The sequence below is a fragment of the Chrysemys picta genome, chromosome 3 (assembly GCF_011386835.1).
Source record: "Chrysemys picta bellii isolate R12L10 chromosome 3, ASM1138683v2, whole genome shotgun sequence".
NCBI lineage: Eukaryota > Metazoa > Chordata > Testudines > Emydidae > Chrysemys > Chrysemys picta.
The window spans coordinates 108,586,562-108,603,985 of NC_088793.1; the positions used below are offsets into that span (position 1 = coordinate 108,586,562).

Sequence of the window (17,424 nt, forward strand, 5' to 3'; positions counted from 1 at the left end):
GTACTCGCACAGAATGATATTTAATTTAAAACCAATCAAAGTGGAAAAATGTACCTTATAAAAAAGCTTAATTAAAAGGAGAACTCTGATCCTCTGATATAGGGCCAGGCTGTGTGCCTGTTGTAGTCAATGGCAAATCTCCAGTGGGAGCAGGATTGAGCACTTGATCAAGACTCAAGAGAGTGAAAACAGGCCAACTTTCCTATTTGAAAAAAGGCTATCTTTAAATCAGCAACACAGTGGTTACATTAGTAGCTTTAATGATATAACACTGAGCTCTGGAAGATGGAAATCTACTAGAGAAGCAGCTTTCTACATCAACCCCAGAAAAATGGATATGGATCCTTACTCATTTTACATCATTTCATTATACCAGTGTAATCTAATGCACCGTCACACTCTCCTCATGTTAGCCAAGCAGATATTAAATATTTTTGCACCCCCTTGCAGCAGAACTCCTCCTCTTTCTTATTTCCAATAAGAACTCCAACCGCAGTAAATTATTTTTTTGTCTTACTGAAGCTTGAGGGCCTGACTCTCCACAGCCTTACATCTTGCGTAGTCATTCATACTCGTGCAAAGCGAGCATAAAACACAACCAAATCAGAATGGTATCATCGTCCTTCTGAGGAGTAGCAGATGTCAGGGCCTTGTGAGTTGGTTTCCAACTGGAGGAGCAATATGTAATGTGTAATCAACTTATTTTCTTAGCGAAGCTTATTTATTTATATTGAATACATTAGTCCCTGAACAGAGGTGATCACAAACAAAAGCATGCATGCAAACTTCTCTTTCAGAAATCCCAGCCTAAACTCCAAAGGCTGATTCCAAGAAAGTAACTCTGCACCAAAAATTGACTCTTATTAGGGAGATTAAGGCAACAGCTCCCTACAAAAGAAACTACAACACTCACACAAAAAGCTAACAACAATACAACAGCTCTTCACAAGCTACTAAAAAGACTTTGTAAGACTGTGTAACAGCAGCATCTGGTGACTCTAGCTATAACATGATCATTTTACACCCACCTAGTGTAAGCGTAAACAACTACACAAGGTAGGACACTTAGGTCCTGAGTGTCTGCAATGGAATAACAGCATCAAAAACAAACAAACAAAAAAACAATTACTAGCAAAGAAATGAACTCCTCTCTTTTTTTTAAACTTGATTGCCCTCACTGCCAACTGATCGGGTAGCAATCACCCACGCTATCTGAGAACAAGAAAGGGAGGACAAGTTGCTGGCAGAGATGCACCTTATGCCAGCGTGCTACAGACCACTCTGAGTGACTGCAGTTTAAGAACGCTCATTTGGATTTTTCTCTCCTTCCTTGACTAGATGTCAGTGGGATTGTGCTCCCTACATGTACTCTGCTTCAGATTAGATGCGATGAGCCTAATCGCTGCCATGTTGCCACATAGCTATTGGTCCAGATTTTTAAAGCTACTTAGGCCTTGCTGCACTCAGTATTGTAATGCCTAACTGATTTAGGAGCCTAAATCTAATTTTCAAAAGCGATTTAGGCATTTAAGCATTGCAATGCTGAGCGTCATAGTGCCTAGAAAATCACAGGAACAACTGTGCTCTATAAAGCTAAAATAGGTGCTAGTCTCCTATACAATATCTGGGAAGAGATAGGCACCTAAGAATGCGATTCAGAAAGCCAACACGCTAGCTGGGGAGATGCCTAAGCTATCCAATGGCAGATGCTGATGAGAAGTTTGTGTGCTAAGCCCCACGCCTGTATTTGAGATAGGTGCCTAAGTCTAGGCTGCAGGGAGGCATCTGCTTAGTGATCCACAAATGGGAACCCGTTGCCTGGAGTCAGGCTGGTTAGGAACCTAGAAACGTTTCTTGAAGGAATGATATAGACACCTGCTTCGATCTACATAAAATGGCCAGTGGTAGGGGTGTGCACTTTATAAATTTAGCTCAGTGGTTAGAGTGATAGTCTAAATAGAAATTAGGCTACAGCAGTGGTGGGCAACCTGCGACACGCGGGCTGCACACGGCCCGTCAGGGTTATCCACTGGCGGGCCGCGAGACAGTGTGTTTACACTGACTGTCTGCAGCTTCCAATGGCCACGGTTCACCGTTCCTGGTCAATGGGAACTGTGGGAAGCGGCAGCCAACGTGTCCTTGTGGCCTGCGCTGCTTCCCGCAGCTCCCATTGGCCAGGAACGGTGAACTGCGGCCGCTGGGAGCTGCGGGCGGCCATGCCTGCAGACGATCAATGTAAACAAACTGTCTCAAGGCCTGCCAGCAGATTACCCTGATGGGCTGCGTGCAGCCCGCAGGTTGCCCACTACTGGCCTAGAGAGTGAGAATGACTCTGTAGTCCAGTTGTTGGAGATCCTGGGTTCAGTCCCCCTGCTCTAATCACTCCATTATTTATCCAGAGTGTAACAGTTTCAACAGGAGACACCAAGGGAGCCCAACATCAGAATACTCCATTGCTTAGTGGTTAGAGCACTCTCCTGAGAGGTGGGAGAACCTTGTTCAAATCCTCTCTTCCCCCTCTGACAGAAAAGTGCGGCCTCAGCTGGAATATGGTATCCAATTCTGGCTGCCATGCTTTAGGAAAGATGTGGCTAAATTGAAGAGAGTCCAGAGGAAAGCAACAAAAATGATAGAAGGTTTAGAAAACCCGACCTATGAGGAAACGTTAAAAAACTGGGCATGTTTTAGTCTTGAGAAAAGAAAACTGAGGAGAGACCTGATAGTTTTCAAATATGTTAAGAGCTGTTATAAACAGGATGGTGATAAATTGTTCTCCCTGTCCACGGAAGGATGGACAAGAAGTAATAGCCTTAACCTGCAGCAAGGGAGATTTAGATTAGATATTAGGAAAAAATTTCTAACTTTAAGTAGGGCCCTACCAAATTCATAGTCCATTTTAGTCAATTTCACGATCATATGATTTTGAAAATGGTAAATTTCATGATTTCAGCTATTTAAATCTGTAATTTCACAGTGTTGTAATTGTAGGGGTCCTAACCCAAAAAGGAGTTTTGGCCGTTCGCGAGGTTATTGTAGGGTGGGTTGCGGTACTGCTACCGTTACTTCTGTGCTGCTGCTGGCAGCGGCTCTGGCTTCAGAGCTGGGCAGCTGGAGAGCGGCGGCTGCTGGCCGGGAGCCCAGCTCTGAAGGCAGAGTCGCCGCCAGCAGCAGTGCAAAAGTAAAGATGGCCTGGTATGGTATTGCCACTCTTACTTCTGCGCTGCTGCCTGCAGAGGTGGGTGCTCAGTCAGCAGCTGCTACTCTGTGCCCACCTAGCTCTGAAGGCAGCAGCGCAGAAGTAAGGGTGGCATGGAAATTTTTATTTCCATGCTATTGCCACACTTACTTCTGCGCTGCTGCTGGCTGGGCACCCGGCCAACAGCCGCCGCTCTCCAGCTGCCCAGCTCTGAAGGCAGCACAGAAGTAAGGGTGGCAATACTGTGACTGACCCTAAAATAACCTTGCAACCTCGCCTGCAACTCCCTTTTGGGTCAGGACCCCCAATTTGAGAAATGCTGGTCACCCCCCGTGAAATCTGTATAATATAGGGTAAAAGCACACAGAAGACCAGATTTCACAGGGGGAGACCAGATTTCACTGTCCGTGACACATTTTTCATGGCTGTGAATTTGGTATGGCCCTAATTATATGCATTTAATTTCAGTGCTACCTGGGACTCATTGTACTATGACACCATGCGCAGAACGACAGCTCCAGTGCATGATATTTGTTGGGAATTATATCACAGTGACAACTAATCATTATATATAGTTTCAACGAGCACCCTTGGTGCCTCAGTCCTCTCAGGGGTAAAGAGGATACACAGGGCACGCACTGCACACAGTACAAAGAAGGGCAGAGGTAACAAAAGATCCATCCTGCCTAAGGCCCTCCTTACCCCACTGCCTTCAGTGAAGAGGGCCTGTTTGGAGGAGACATCGCTGTCTACTAATCAATGAAAACATTTATTCAAGTCAAGATATGCTGTTGACGTGAGTCAGCTGCATAGCTTAAGGGCATTCTGAAGCATGAGGCTGAGTAGTGACTTAACCACTTCTAGGAATGCAAAAGCTTATGATCATGCTAGTTCTTAACCATCTTATTAAAACCACAGTTAAGCACTAGAATAGGTTACCTATTGGCGGTGATGGAATCCCTGTCATTAGATGTTTTTAAGAACAGGTTAGACAAACACATGTAAGGGATGATACAGGTTTACTTAGTCCTGCCTCAGTAGTGGGGATGGGGGGGTGGACTAGAGATGATCCCTCAAGCCTGAGGTTCCTTCCAGTCTTCCATTTCCATGATTCTGGGAACACTAAAGCCCCAATCCTGAAAGGTGATCCTGCATGCAGGTAGACCCTTGAATCTTCAGGTAACTCTGCTAAAGTCATTGAGTCTTCGCATGTGTTCTGTTCTCCAGTGCGGGTCAGCTTGCATGACCAGGGCTCAAGATGTGTTGATTATATTACCAGAAAGCTTTCAAGTACCATAAAGGAAACATAGGTGGGAAAATTCAATACACTTTTTAAAACACTTTGTTTTGTACTCTATTTTGCGGTGGGGGGAAAATAACAGATTATTGATATACATTTTGATGTTCTTATTAAGTTTAGGGAAAAAAGAGGAAAAAACAACCAAAAGCAGTACTGTAAAGCAGTATCATTAAAAAAATAAGGAATTGGAAAAAGGACCTTGCTTGGAAGCCTATTCCAGGGCTTAACTACCCTTATGATTTTCAAACTTATCCAAAACAATTTTAGAATTCAGCACCTGATATTATTAACCTGTCATATTCAGCTTTCTGTTTTCCTTCCCAAATGATAGCAGCTACAGCTGTGTGCATAGAAGGAGCCAGTTATACATTAAAGCACAAAAACAGTTTGCTTATAATATTATTACAAGATACAGCGGTCACCCTAAAGCAGTGTTTCTCAACCTTTTTGATACCAAGGATCGGTTTGCTCCCTTCCTAAATTGCATCAGTGACATCTCAGGGACTGGAGCTGATCCATTGAGAAGCACTGCCCTAAAGCATCTGTCAATTCTGCCTTAGCTCATTAGATAGTTACCTCAGTGTCCACAGTATTCCTTATAGGGAATATGCAAAATAATGTAAATATTAAGATGAAATATTTAGCGAGGCATTTTCTAAAACGACTGGCAAGATTTTAAGGATCACCACTGAACACAGAGAGGCTCTCCCAAGGAGACAGGGTTTTCATCACCAAGGCCCTAATCCTACAATGAACTGTGTGCAAGTGGACCTCCTTATCCACACTGAGTCCACCGCAATCAGTGGGCACAAGGATCCATCTGCAATAAGTTCTCTGCAGGATCAAGGCCTAAATTAGTATTCATCCCTAGAATGACATCCTGTAACAAGATATAGGGAGTTACTCCTACATATTACCACATGTCAAAATGGACTGCAACCTTTATTCTTACACATAGCTCTGCAGTGAGAAACAGGAACCCATAAACTATTTGCTAACATTTATTTTCTGCAAAATTTACAACCCTTGTCAAAATATTTTTGAATGCCTATATAATTCTTCTGGATTATGATACTGAGCTTTTGCAAAAATATTATAAAAGAAAATTACCATAAAATATTATAACAATCCCTGTGGGGGCACAAGAGGGGGAAAGAACTTTCATTCATTGTGTGACTTTCCCACAGATATTAAAGTGAAGATTCCTGGCAAGTTTCAGGAAATAAACACAAAAAAGTAGCATTCACAAACATTCCAAGTGCATCATCCCAGGAGAGTTCAGTGAATTCTACTGCAAATGACTCAAAGACTCATCAAGCTTTTTGTGCTTAACAGTTTATAGATTCTGAATTATATAACTAGCTTGTCATGAGTCACAAAATCCCATTGAAGTGACTGTAAATTTGCCACAAAATTGTTGGTATTTCTATTAAATGCATCTCCTAACCAATACCCAACTAATAGGAAAGCAGATTTAGAGACATTGGCCATGTTATTACATGCATCTATTTGTGCTGAGTGTTCAGGTGCAATATACATAGCCTGCTTCATCATAGAGTGAGGGCATCTATGTTGCAACAACATGTTCAGTTCTATAGAGGCTAGCTTTAGCATAACTAATTAGTCAAAAATAATTGGGGTTGTTAATTAACTAGCACAGGAAATCCAGTTTCACTGACCAATCATTGGTGTGCTAAATTAGAAAGAAAAGATTTGCAGGAGACATAAAAATCAAGATCACATTTTTCCTCTGAAAGCTTAAAAATCTTAAAATCCTGCCCAGAAATCATGTGGCTGTTAGCTGAGAATGCTGAAAAACAAACTGCACCAAAATGAATAGGGGCAGACCATGCATAGGGGCCACAGGGCAGCAGGAACAATCCCCCACAAAAAGAAGAACAGGAGGACTTGTGGCACCTTAGAGACTAACAAATTTATTAGAGCATCTAATAAATGCTCTAATAAATTTGTTAGTCTCTAAGGTGCCACAAGTCCTCCTGTTCTTCTTTTTGCGGATACAGACTAACACGGCTGCTACTCTGAATCCCCCACAAGGAATTCAGAGTCAGCTACCTACCGTCCCTTATATTATATAGTTTGATAAACAAAGATAATTTTAATCAACAAGCTGCACAGTTCTTTATATTACACCCACCCTAGGTTTCTGTGCACCTCACTGCCATGCCCTGAAAAGTCTGACTGCCAGCAAAAGGGTTTGCCAGATCTCTGAGCCAGCGATCAGGAGGAGTTGAATACTGTATCTGCTGGTCACATCTGTGTCAAAGGGAGTAAGCACAAAAGAGAGAAAAGAAGAAAGGGAAAGTGCCTCACTATCTAGAGCTGGCTCGAGCTGCTAAATTATCACAGAATGCTGCTGACACAATCTCACAACTACACTGTAGCCTCATTTACACATGTCAGAGACAGAGGAGGTGGGAAAGGTGCAGTGAAAGAAAATAAGGGAGATAAATCATTACATGCATTCATCATACTCATTTCCATAATAGAAAGTATTTAAGATCAGGAAATGAACTGCTACCACAATCTCAGTGGGTCACTGTGGCAAGTGCAACATAACCTTAAAATCACCTAACCTACTGCACTTTTAGATTTAGTCCAGATAACGTCTAGATTAAATTTACCGATAAATCCATCCCCTATTCCCAACTATTAAAAAAGAAAAAAAATCTACTTCAAATTCCACAGCATTTCCCTGGGTACAGCTGCAAACAGCATGTGCCCCTGGGATAAAACCAGACTGACAAACTACCCTAAAGATCAGCTAATTAAACACATTTAAATTACGCTGCTACAATCAGGCATACATCACTAGAAAGCCATGCAGAGTTATTCAGTGCATCAGGTTCGACAATTCTCCAGCACAGCTACTTTTTGGGGGTTTGGGAAGCATACCGTTCCACTAACAGCAAAGCAATAGAGCTGGATTTACCGCCTTTCAGATAAGGAACCTCCTCCTCCCCCCCTTTAGCTCCCCTCTTCTAATGAATAATATCTCAGTACTACCTCCATTTATCAGCACTGCAATTCCGTATCCTCAGTCATTCAAAGAATTTAACAGCCTGGAAATTCCCGTTGTCCATTATTTGAGGTCACAGATAAAAGCTAAACAGCGACCGTGATTCCCATCAATCATAACTCACTCACTGATAGAATGTATGGTAGGAGACCTACTGATGTAAGCTAGTCACCAGAGAAAATACCCACTGATGACGCATATCCAGGCATAAAAATAGTTACAGGGCCCCCAAAGGGATTATTCAACAGCCTACATTTAGATATTCTTACAAGAGACCTGAAGTCAATTTGCTGGTATTAGATGGCTGGGGAATGTTGAAGTTTAAGCTTCCTCAGCAGCCATAACCACAAATAGATGGTTTAAATAAACTACTGCAATTACAAGCTGTTCTGTAAATTTTAACACTGCAATACAAGGATTAAGCCTAAAGAGAAGTACTGACTATAAAATGCTATACAGTCTATACTTGGCATCTTTTAATTTACCAACTCTTTTAGCATTTTAGTGGGGGATAAAGTAAACAATTTCAAATTAATCCAGAGATATTCAAATTAAGCATCTCACCCTAACACACCTGCATGCAATGTTTGTCTGAAATAAAATATCAACCCCAAAAAATTGGTGTGATTTTTTTTGTCTGTTCCATGGGCATTATTTCTCGGGACAGTTCACAGCTATCTTGGCCATAATCTTTGTATGATACTGTGTGCTGCATCTTCTGCCTTTCTTGTATCATTTGGCTGTCATCCATTCAAAAAGAACTGCAGTGCATCTTTTAACTCAGAATCCAAAACCCTGTCAAGATACTTTACTGCCCATATCAAACAATTACTAGATATTTTTACATTAATATCTAGATTAAAACAGTGATGTTCTCCATTAAATAATCAGCTATTATGGATAATCTCTTATTCCTTAATATTAATTCCAAATGCTCTCAATTGTAATGGCATTTACTAAGATATCAATGAGCCAGTCAAAACTCTTGACAGCAGTTATGTTAGCAGTTCTGTTGCAACTTCTCACCAAATTAAAAAACTTTGGATAACATTTTCAAAAACCCTAACGTAACTGAGGCTCCTAAGTCTCATTTTCAAAAGTGGCTTGGGCACTTAGGATCCAAAATCATATTGACTTTCAATGAGATTTAGGCTGCTAAGAGCCTAAATCACCTCTCTTGAAAATGGCACTTAGGTAGTTTGGAAAATGTTACGCTTTATCTTACCTAGCCAAACACGAAGGGATTCATATGCCTCTCCTTGGCAAGCATGAAAACAACAACGGCCATTTTTTGTCCCAGGGAGCTAAGTTCTACTTTACTTTCTTCAACTATGATAACACTGCTATAAATAAGAATGCAAAGTATTTTTAGTACAACAATTTCACAAAGCATGCACATTTTTTCGTGTTGCACACAGGCTAGCAGTTTGCTTGGCCTAGTTTAACAACCCTAAGTAGAAGTGTTCATCAGTGCCCTCTGGTTTGGCAGTTCTCAAGCAGGGGTCCGAGGCTCCCTGGGGGGCCGCAAGCAGATTTCAAAGGGTCCGTCATGCAGGGACAGCATTAAACTCACTGGGGCCCAGGGCATAAAGCCTAAGCCCTACCATCCACGGCTGAAGCTAAAGCCTAACCAATTTAGCTTTGTTGGGTCCCCTGTGGTGTGGGGTCCTGGACAAATTGCTTGCTACTTCCTAATTACTTCCTAATGCTGGCCCTGACTTCGATATGCAGAAAAACAGTTGTTGTGGCACAGGTGGGCCATGGTGTTTTTATAGAATGTTGGGGGGGGGCTCAGAAAGAAAAAGGTTGAGAACCCCTGCTCTAGATGATTATCCCCTCTAAGTTGCTGGAAGGAACTTGTGTTATTCTCTCCGTCTCTCATCTTCTACTAGCCCCCTGCCTTTTCCCTGGGTGCCCACTCAGTTTCTCAGCAAGACTAAAATCAGTGGTGAGCTGGAGCCGGTTTGCACCGGTTCGCGGGAACCGGTTGTTAAATTTAGAAGCCCTTTTAGAACCGGTTGTCCCGCATGGGACAACCGGTTCTAAAAGGGCTTTTAAATTTAACAACCGGTAAAACTCCAGCAGCTCTCCGCACCGCCCCAGGCCCCAGCTCACCTCCGCCTCCTCCCCTGAATGCTCCACCCCTTTTCTCCTCCCCCTCCCCTGCTTCCCGCGAATCAGCTGTTCGCGCGGGAAGCCTGGGAGGGCTGAGAACCAAGCGGCGGCTTTGCACAGGTGAGCTGGGGCGGGGGGGGCGCGAGGAGGGTTCCAGCAAGGCGCTGTGCGGCGGCGCGTCCCGGCCCAGCACCGGCCGACCTGCTCCAGGCCCAGCCCAGCGGCTCCGGGGCCGGTCGACTGGCTCCGGCCCTGGCCGACCGGCTCCGGCCCAGCGGCCCCAGCCCCAGCCAACCTGCTTCGCCCCAGCCGACCAGCCCCAGCCCCGGCCGAGCGGCGTGGCTGTAGCGCCGCCAGCCACCTCCAGGCAGCGTGGTAAGGGAGCAGGGAGGGGGTGTTGGATAGAGGGCAGGGGAGTTCGGGGTGGTGGTGGGGGGTGGATAGGGGTCGGGGCGGTCAGAGGGCAGGGAACAGGGGGATTGAATGGGGGCAAGAGTCCCGGGGTGCAGTCAGGAAGGAGCAGGGGTTGGATGGGGCGGTGGGAGGCAGTCAGGGGACAGGGGTTCCAGGGGCAGTCAGGAGACAGAGAGAGGGGTGGTTGGATGGGGCAGGGGTCCTGGGGTGCCATCAGGAATGAGAGGAGGTGTTGGATGGGGCAGCGGGGGGCAGTCAGTGGACAGGGAAGGGGGGTGGATGGGGCAAGTGTCCCGGGGGGGGGGCGTCACGGAACGTGGGGGGTTGGATGGGGCAGAAGTCCTGGGGAGCGGGGGTGGACCACGACCCCCCTCATGGGGTGAGGAGGAGGGAACCGGTTGTTAAGATTGTGGCAGCTCATCACTGACTAAAACAATTTTTTCAGGTATTTAAAAGGGTGTCATAAGAAGGAGGGAGAAAACTTGTTCACCTTAGCCTCTAAGGATAGAACCAGAAGCAATGGGTTTAAACTGCAGCAAGGGAGGTCTAGGTTGGACATTAGGAAAAAGTTCCTAACTGTCAGGGTGGTTAAACACTGGAATAAATTGCCTAGGGAGGTTGTGGAATCTCCATCTCTTGAGATATTTAAGAGTAGGTTAGATAAATGTCTATCAGGGATGGTCTAGATGGTATTTGGTCCTGCCATGCGGGCAGGGGACTGGACTCGATGACCTCTCGAGGTCCCTTCCAGTCCTAGAATCTATGAATCTATGAATATATTTCCTACAGAAAATGTGGGAGACAAAACAATCCAATCCTGTAGTGCACTCTATTGTAGGAGCTCTCACAAAAACAAGTATCATGAAAAATAGCAAAGGTGTAAATGTGTAAGATACCACGTCACTGAAGATCTGTGAAACATCCTTTATAGCAAGTTTGCTAATTCAAGAGGCAATCACAACTTGCAATATTTCACATGAAATGCACAAAGTCTCTCACCAATAAGAAGTGGGTATTTAATTCTCTCTGTCAGGAAACTTTAAATAACTCAAAGGCATATCAGACACCCATCTATGATTTTTGTCACATTTTTGAAATGAACATAATAGTAATTTGTCATGGATTATCCTAACTCTGCAAACAATGTAAGAGCCCAACCCTGCTCCCCCTGAAGTTAACAGGAGTTTTGCCTCTTTTCTTTGATGGGAGAAAGATTGGGATTCTTATATATTGCACTTTAGGGAGGAAACATTCTTTCTACTCCATCTATCCTCTTCTAACTCAAGTCCCTCCTTGAAGGTTTAGCATTTAGAGTCAAGGCATGGACATTATTTTTCTATATGGCCACATAATCAGATTATGTTATCTTTGCCCTAGTGTATTTCACTCCTGGAGCACTATTTTTGTTGTATCCTTCTGCAGTTATTTTCTTTACTTAGACTGTAAATGCTTTGAGGCAGGGATCATGAGCCACATCTTGGCCCCCGTTCTGGTCTAACAGAGAAAAGTAAGTGAAAAACTGGCTAAACTGGCCATCTGGGGATTCCTCCAGCATAGGGAAATCCCAAACTCAGCACGAGTAGATCTGACATATTCCACTCTCTGCCTACCCCAGTTCTGGTCCTGGTATAAGGTAATGTGTCTGAGTATAAGGGGTATGGCTGGAGCCCAGAAGGCAAACACCAACGCCTATCCCCCAATATTGATCATTTTTAAAAATTCATGATTTTTCAGACAATGATGATTTTTGAGGTCCTGACTCATGAGTTTTTTAATGCTTGTTTTTTGGCAACACTGCATCTGAGAAAAAGAATGCTTCAGCACGCAGTCTTACATCTGTCCCTTGGCAACAGTTTTAATACCACATTCATTCAGATGTTTGGGGAACACAAAGTTAGTCCTGGAATATCCAGCTGCACTGAGAAAGTTAATTTCCTACATGCACATAGTCTGTCCTGACATACAGAAGGGTCAATCACACTGCCATGTCATTTAGGAGAGATTCTGGTGGTGTGTTTGGCCAGCACCTGATAACTGCATTGTTAAGCAACTAAAATCACCTTTACATAGCCAACCACACGATACCACAGTATTTATTCCAAGCAGAGAGGGGGAAACTATTTTTACATTCCAGAGGCAACAAAAATCTTATTACACAAATGGACACAGTCAAGATAAAAGCTGAATATTAACCAAAATTCTTCATTTGTGTTACTAAAGACACCACAGATTGTTCAAATAAAGAATAATTAAAATATTTTATTTCTGACATTTCACTCAGTTTAGAAAGTGAAACTTTTGGCCAGTTTCACTTTGTTATAGCCAGTTTTAGTTTCCAGTTTTCCTACACTAAAACAGTGGTTTTCAATCTGTGGTCCACGGACCCCGGGGTGTCTGCAGAGTATGTCACAGATTTCAAAAGGGGTCTGCACCTCCATTTGAAATTTTTTAGGGATCCGCATATGGAAAAAAGGTTGAAAACCACTGTTCTTAGAACTTGCACAATGCTAGTGTGTGAGAGTTTCTAACACTTCAGGAAAACATTTTTAAAGTTTGTTTTTAATTAAATAAAAGACTTATTTTTAAAAAACCCTCAAAATAGGCCTGATTGTAAAGAAAAAAAGATGGTGTCCAGTTGGTATAAAGGGAGATGGGGAAAGAGGAAGAGAAGGATTTGGAAGGGCTGAAGATGGCAGATATATTGCTGCCAATGACAGTGGTAGGCATGAATGAAATCAGCAGAGGGGGAAATGTAAAGGAAAGGTCTAGGAGATCTAGGGTCATAACTATATAGCTCTCTTATCTAATAAGTATTGGAGGAATACGTGTAGTGGCAAAGCTTCAACGCTGTTTTGAAGATACACAGTCATGAGCAGGAAAATGATTAATTACCCCCTTCTCTCCCATTTTTCATTTTAATAAGGCTATAAAGCTATAAGATAAGGCAATATTTACACGGCAAACAGTGCTGTTGATATTATAAGTTATTTTCTTACATAACCAGTAATACAGAGGGCAGCAAACATATAAGAGAACATAACAGAAGAGAAGCAGTATAAGTTGTGGGCTAAAGTAAGTGTGCAAACTTTTATTATAGAAGTTATATACTGTATTTTCAAAGATAAAATGGACACCACTGTTATATTTCTGCAGCTGGGAACTGTACTGAATGCAGGACTTCAGGGACAAATGTTGGGTAAACAAAGGATGCATGACCAGGCCCCAAATTAGCAAATTATTTTATAAGTTTTTAGAACAGCAATTTTGTGAGTAACACTTGGCTTGCTGAGAATGGAATAGTGTGGAGAACTTAGCCACAGTGCCACACAACGTTAGACAAACCATGATGTTGATATCAGAAACATAAAAAAGGCCTGGTATTCTCATACTGCTTCAGCATCAGCGTCACTCTCACAGGGCTCTCCCTTTTTGCAGCTCATTTTCTTATAAAGACATCTGAGCCTCAATTTTGTGGCACATCACATCTGTAACATTTGCAAATCAGATATCATTTCAATTTAATTGAAAAGTGACTTTTAAATATTGCCCAAGGGGATGGATCTCTGATGTTGCTTTATGAATTATTCTATAATTAAGGGTCTGATACTGCAAACCCTTGTCCACATTAAGTCTCCCTCCTCATTAAAACAGCTTGACTACAGCCAATGACTTAGTTCTTCATTCCTCCATTCCACCAGTAAGTACAGGAATAGGGAAGGGGAGGGGAGACAAAGCTGGCTTTAAGGGACTGTTCAGCTCCTGACACAATTTAGAGCTGCCCTAAGGCTGCTCTAAGTTGTGCTGACTTGTAATTGTCCTCTATGTGCCATATAACAACCTACAATAACCAGATCACAGCACACTCTGGCCATGATCACCCTTCCCAGCATGTCTCCAACCCACCCCAGACAAGTCCCCTACACTGAGCTGTTATACTGGATGAGGTAATATGTGATGGCTGTTTACATTGGATTTATGCAATTAGAACAACATAAAGGGGGTCACCTCATAAATCACAATCAGGCGCAGCGGGTCTATGCCCAGTAAGTAGAACTATGCTTGGTAGTAAGGGGTTGCAGCAGGACTAGGTGCAGCCTCATTTAATCTCTACCAGACCCTTTTTACTTTTGCAAAGAAGTAAAAGACCCCAAACAAACCACACCAAAACCACTCTCCTTTCAGCCTGAACTCTCATAGTAAGTTTGTATGAGAAAACATGAATTTGATAATCACAAACACTGGAATCCCAATCCTCAGGGCCGGCTCTAGACACCAGTGCACCAAGCATGTGCTTGGGGCGGCCAACAGAAAGGGGCGGCACGTCCGGCTCTTTGGCGCCAAATTGGCGGCGGGTCCCCTCAGTCCCTCTCCAGGGGAAGGACCCGCCGCCGAATTGCCACCAAAGAACAAAGTGGCGGCGGTAGAGCTGCTGCCGAAGTGCCACCAATCGCGGCTTTTTTATTTTTATTTTTCACCGCTTGGGGCGGCAAAAACACTGGAGCCGGTCCTGCCAATCCTAAAAGTGTTGTTCATCTCTAATTCAATCAGGAAAGAGAAACACATCATGTCTCCGCCGCCCATTGGAATTCTGTGTTGAGCTCCCAATGCCTCACGGGGCAAAAACATTGTTGTGGGTGGCTCTGGGTACATGTCTTCACTCCCCCCTCCCCGTGAAAGCAACGTCAAAAAATCATTTCTCGCCTTTTTTCCCGGGTTACCCGTGCAGACGACTTACCATGGCAAGCATGGAGCCCGCTCAGCTCACTGTCACCGTACGTTTCCTGGGTGCTGCTGGCAGATGCGGTACTGCAGTGCTACACAGCAGCAGCTCCTTGCCTTTGCAAGTTAGCGAAGACGGTTAGCAGCCATATTGTACCGTCTGCTGCTGTCTCCTGGTTCCTCCTGGCCGGCCTCAGTGAGGTCAGTCGGGGGCTCCTGGGCAGACATGGGAGCTCCTGACCGGCCTCGGTGAAGTCAGTCGTGGGTGCCTGGACATAAATGGGAGTGACTCCAGGTCATTCCCTTCTTTAAGTTTCATCTAATGGCGATTCAGTCCTGCCTGGAATATCAGGCAAGCCTACCAAAGAACCAGAGAGGCAAATGGCCGCTCCGGGTCAGAGCCCCAGACATCCCGCTTCTATGATGAGCTGCATGCCATTCTAGGGGGTGCCCTTACAACTACCCCACCCCTGTGCTTCCCTCCTGCTGCACCCCTCCCGGACTACCTTGGCTGTTATCCCCCCATTTGTGTGACGAATTAATAAAGAATGCATGAATTTGAAACCATGACTTTATTGCCTCAGCAAGTGGAGGGGAGGGGAGGGCAGTTGGCTTACAGGGAAGTAGAGTGAACCAAGGGGGCGGGTTTTCATCAAGGAGAAACAAACAGAACTTTCACACCGTAGCCTGGCCAGTCATGAAACTGTTTTCAAAGATTCTCTGGTGCGCAGCGCGCCCTGCTGTGCTCTTCTAACCGCCCTGGGTGTCTGGCTGCTTCATCATTTTGTCTTTTACAATGGAGTTCTGGTAGCATAGATTCGTCTCCCCATACAGCGATCAGATCCAGTACCTCCCATTCGGTCCATGCTGGAGCTCTTTTGCGATTGTGGGACTCCATGGTCACCTGTGCTGATCAGTTCACCACGGTGGCCAAACAGGAAATGAAATTCAAAAGTTTGTGGGGCTTTTCCTGTCTACCTGGCCAGTGCATCTGAGTTGAGAGTGCTGTCCAGAGTGGTCACAAAGGAGCACTCTGGGATAGCTCCTGGAGGCCAATACTATCGAATTGCATCCACACTACCCCAAATTCGACCCAGTAGGGTCGATTTCAGCGCTAATCCCCTCATCGGGGAGGAGTACAGAAATCGATTTTAAGAGCCCTTTAAGTCAACAAAAATGGCTTCGTCATGTGGATGGGTGCAGGGTTAAATCGATCTAACGCTGCTAAATTCAACCTAAACTCTTAGTGTAGACCAGGGCCTAGTTTCATCATTCCCTTGCCATTCAATTGAGCTGAAACCTGAGCTACTGCTCTCCCAGCCTAATTGCAGGTCAGATTTCAGATTCCAGCTGTGATGGCACAGTCCAAGTCTTCCAAAGTTTGACAAAGATGCAAGACAAAAAAGCAGATCCAGCACCTAATATTTCTAATGTAAAAACATACCTTTAAAAAAAAAAGTGTATGGAGCTGAATTATTACAGAAATACTAAAGGAAACACTTTTTTTGTATGTACAATCCATTTTTAAAATACCCAAACTGCAAAGCAACCAATATTTCACTGCCCTCACAGCCCTACTCTGTTGTTTATGAGTTTTTCAGCCAATTGGCCTACCCACAAGAGCAGAGGAATTATTATGGCAGCTGCAGGAAGGAAAGCAAGGGAACAGCTTGTGAACCTGCATTCTTCTCTGTATGAAGAAGTCACTTACAGAGAACAAAGAGTATTCACCAAGACTTACAACTGAGCCACTGACCTGCATGGGGAGGGTCAAAGTGAAAAAGAGATCATGAGAAGAAAGAAGAGAGGAAGGACAACGACACATGAAGAGAAGGCAATTCAGAGTTCTACAATAGGTAACTTCTCCCCCAAATTGCATCCTTCCACTTTGCAAAAATAGATGGAACAAAGAGAAGAACAGCAGAGGCAGGGAGCCTTGAGAGAGCAGGGTCCTGCAGAACAGTTCCAAAATGGAAAGAGGTGGCAGGGGAAATGAGGAAAAAAAGACACAAGCCTTTTGGAGAGAGTTGGTTACATCTTTTAGTTTTGTGTCACATCACCACCATATGTGCAGGGTCAGCAGCCTGGAACAGGAATCCTGGGGATTTCAAGTCCTGCAAACTGGGGTGTCCGAACACATTAGAGATACGTAAAAATCAGGACTGGCAGCTACCCATCCCCTCTCCGCTCCTACAAAGACTCATGCTGGCATAGCAATGCTTGCCAAGCACATCTGGGCCCACACAGGCTGTAACTTAGTGTATGGTTTCTTTACAGGCAGCCACATGTTTCAAGTTTCCAGGACCAGAAGGCGCTTGACACTTTCATTTAAAAGCCCCGGTGCCCTAATGGAAAATTTACCATAATGACAGGGAGTTGCGGGACATACAGCATCAGGTATTTGCAGCCCAAAGAACTGATTTCCCCTCCATATTAAAGCAACCTCTTGAAAAACTGATTATAAGCAAATTAACAGTTAGACATGCTAGTGATTAATACAGATCACTGTACTGCTGGAAAAAGAACATTACAGAGCCATCAAGCCTACAACAAAAACTGGAAGTAAAATAAATACAACTCCTAACTGCAGTACTGACCCAACAAGAGGAGGGAAGGGGAAAAGCTGGAGAAGGATTACATGTG

At 44.1% G+C, this 17,424-nt stretch overlaps 1 protein-coding gene across 9 annotated transcripts in view; it reads right to left on the reverse strand.

The window, feature by feature from the left end:
* HIVEP2 (HIVEP zinc finger 2) overlaps positions 1–17,424 on the reverse strand; it is a 156,888-nt gene that overhangs the window by 88,740 nt on the left and 50,724 nt on the right. For 2 of the 9 annotated variants that reach the window (XM_005280389.4, XM_065590300.1), the window contains exon 1: positions 7,521–9,504. The exons of the other annotated variants lie outside the window; for them this stretch is intronic. The gene's annotated coding sequence lies outside the window, so the exon portion shown is untranslated. Of the gene's footprint in view, positions 1–7,520; positions 9,505–17,424 lie in introns of those variants that run through there. 9 annotated transcript variants of the gene reach the window in all.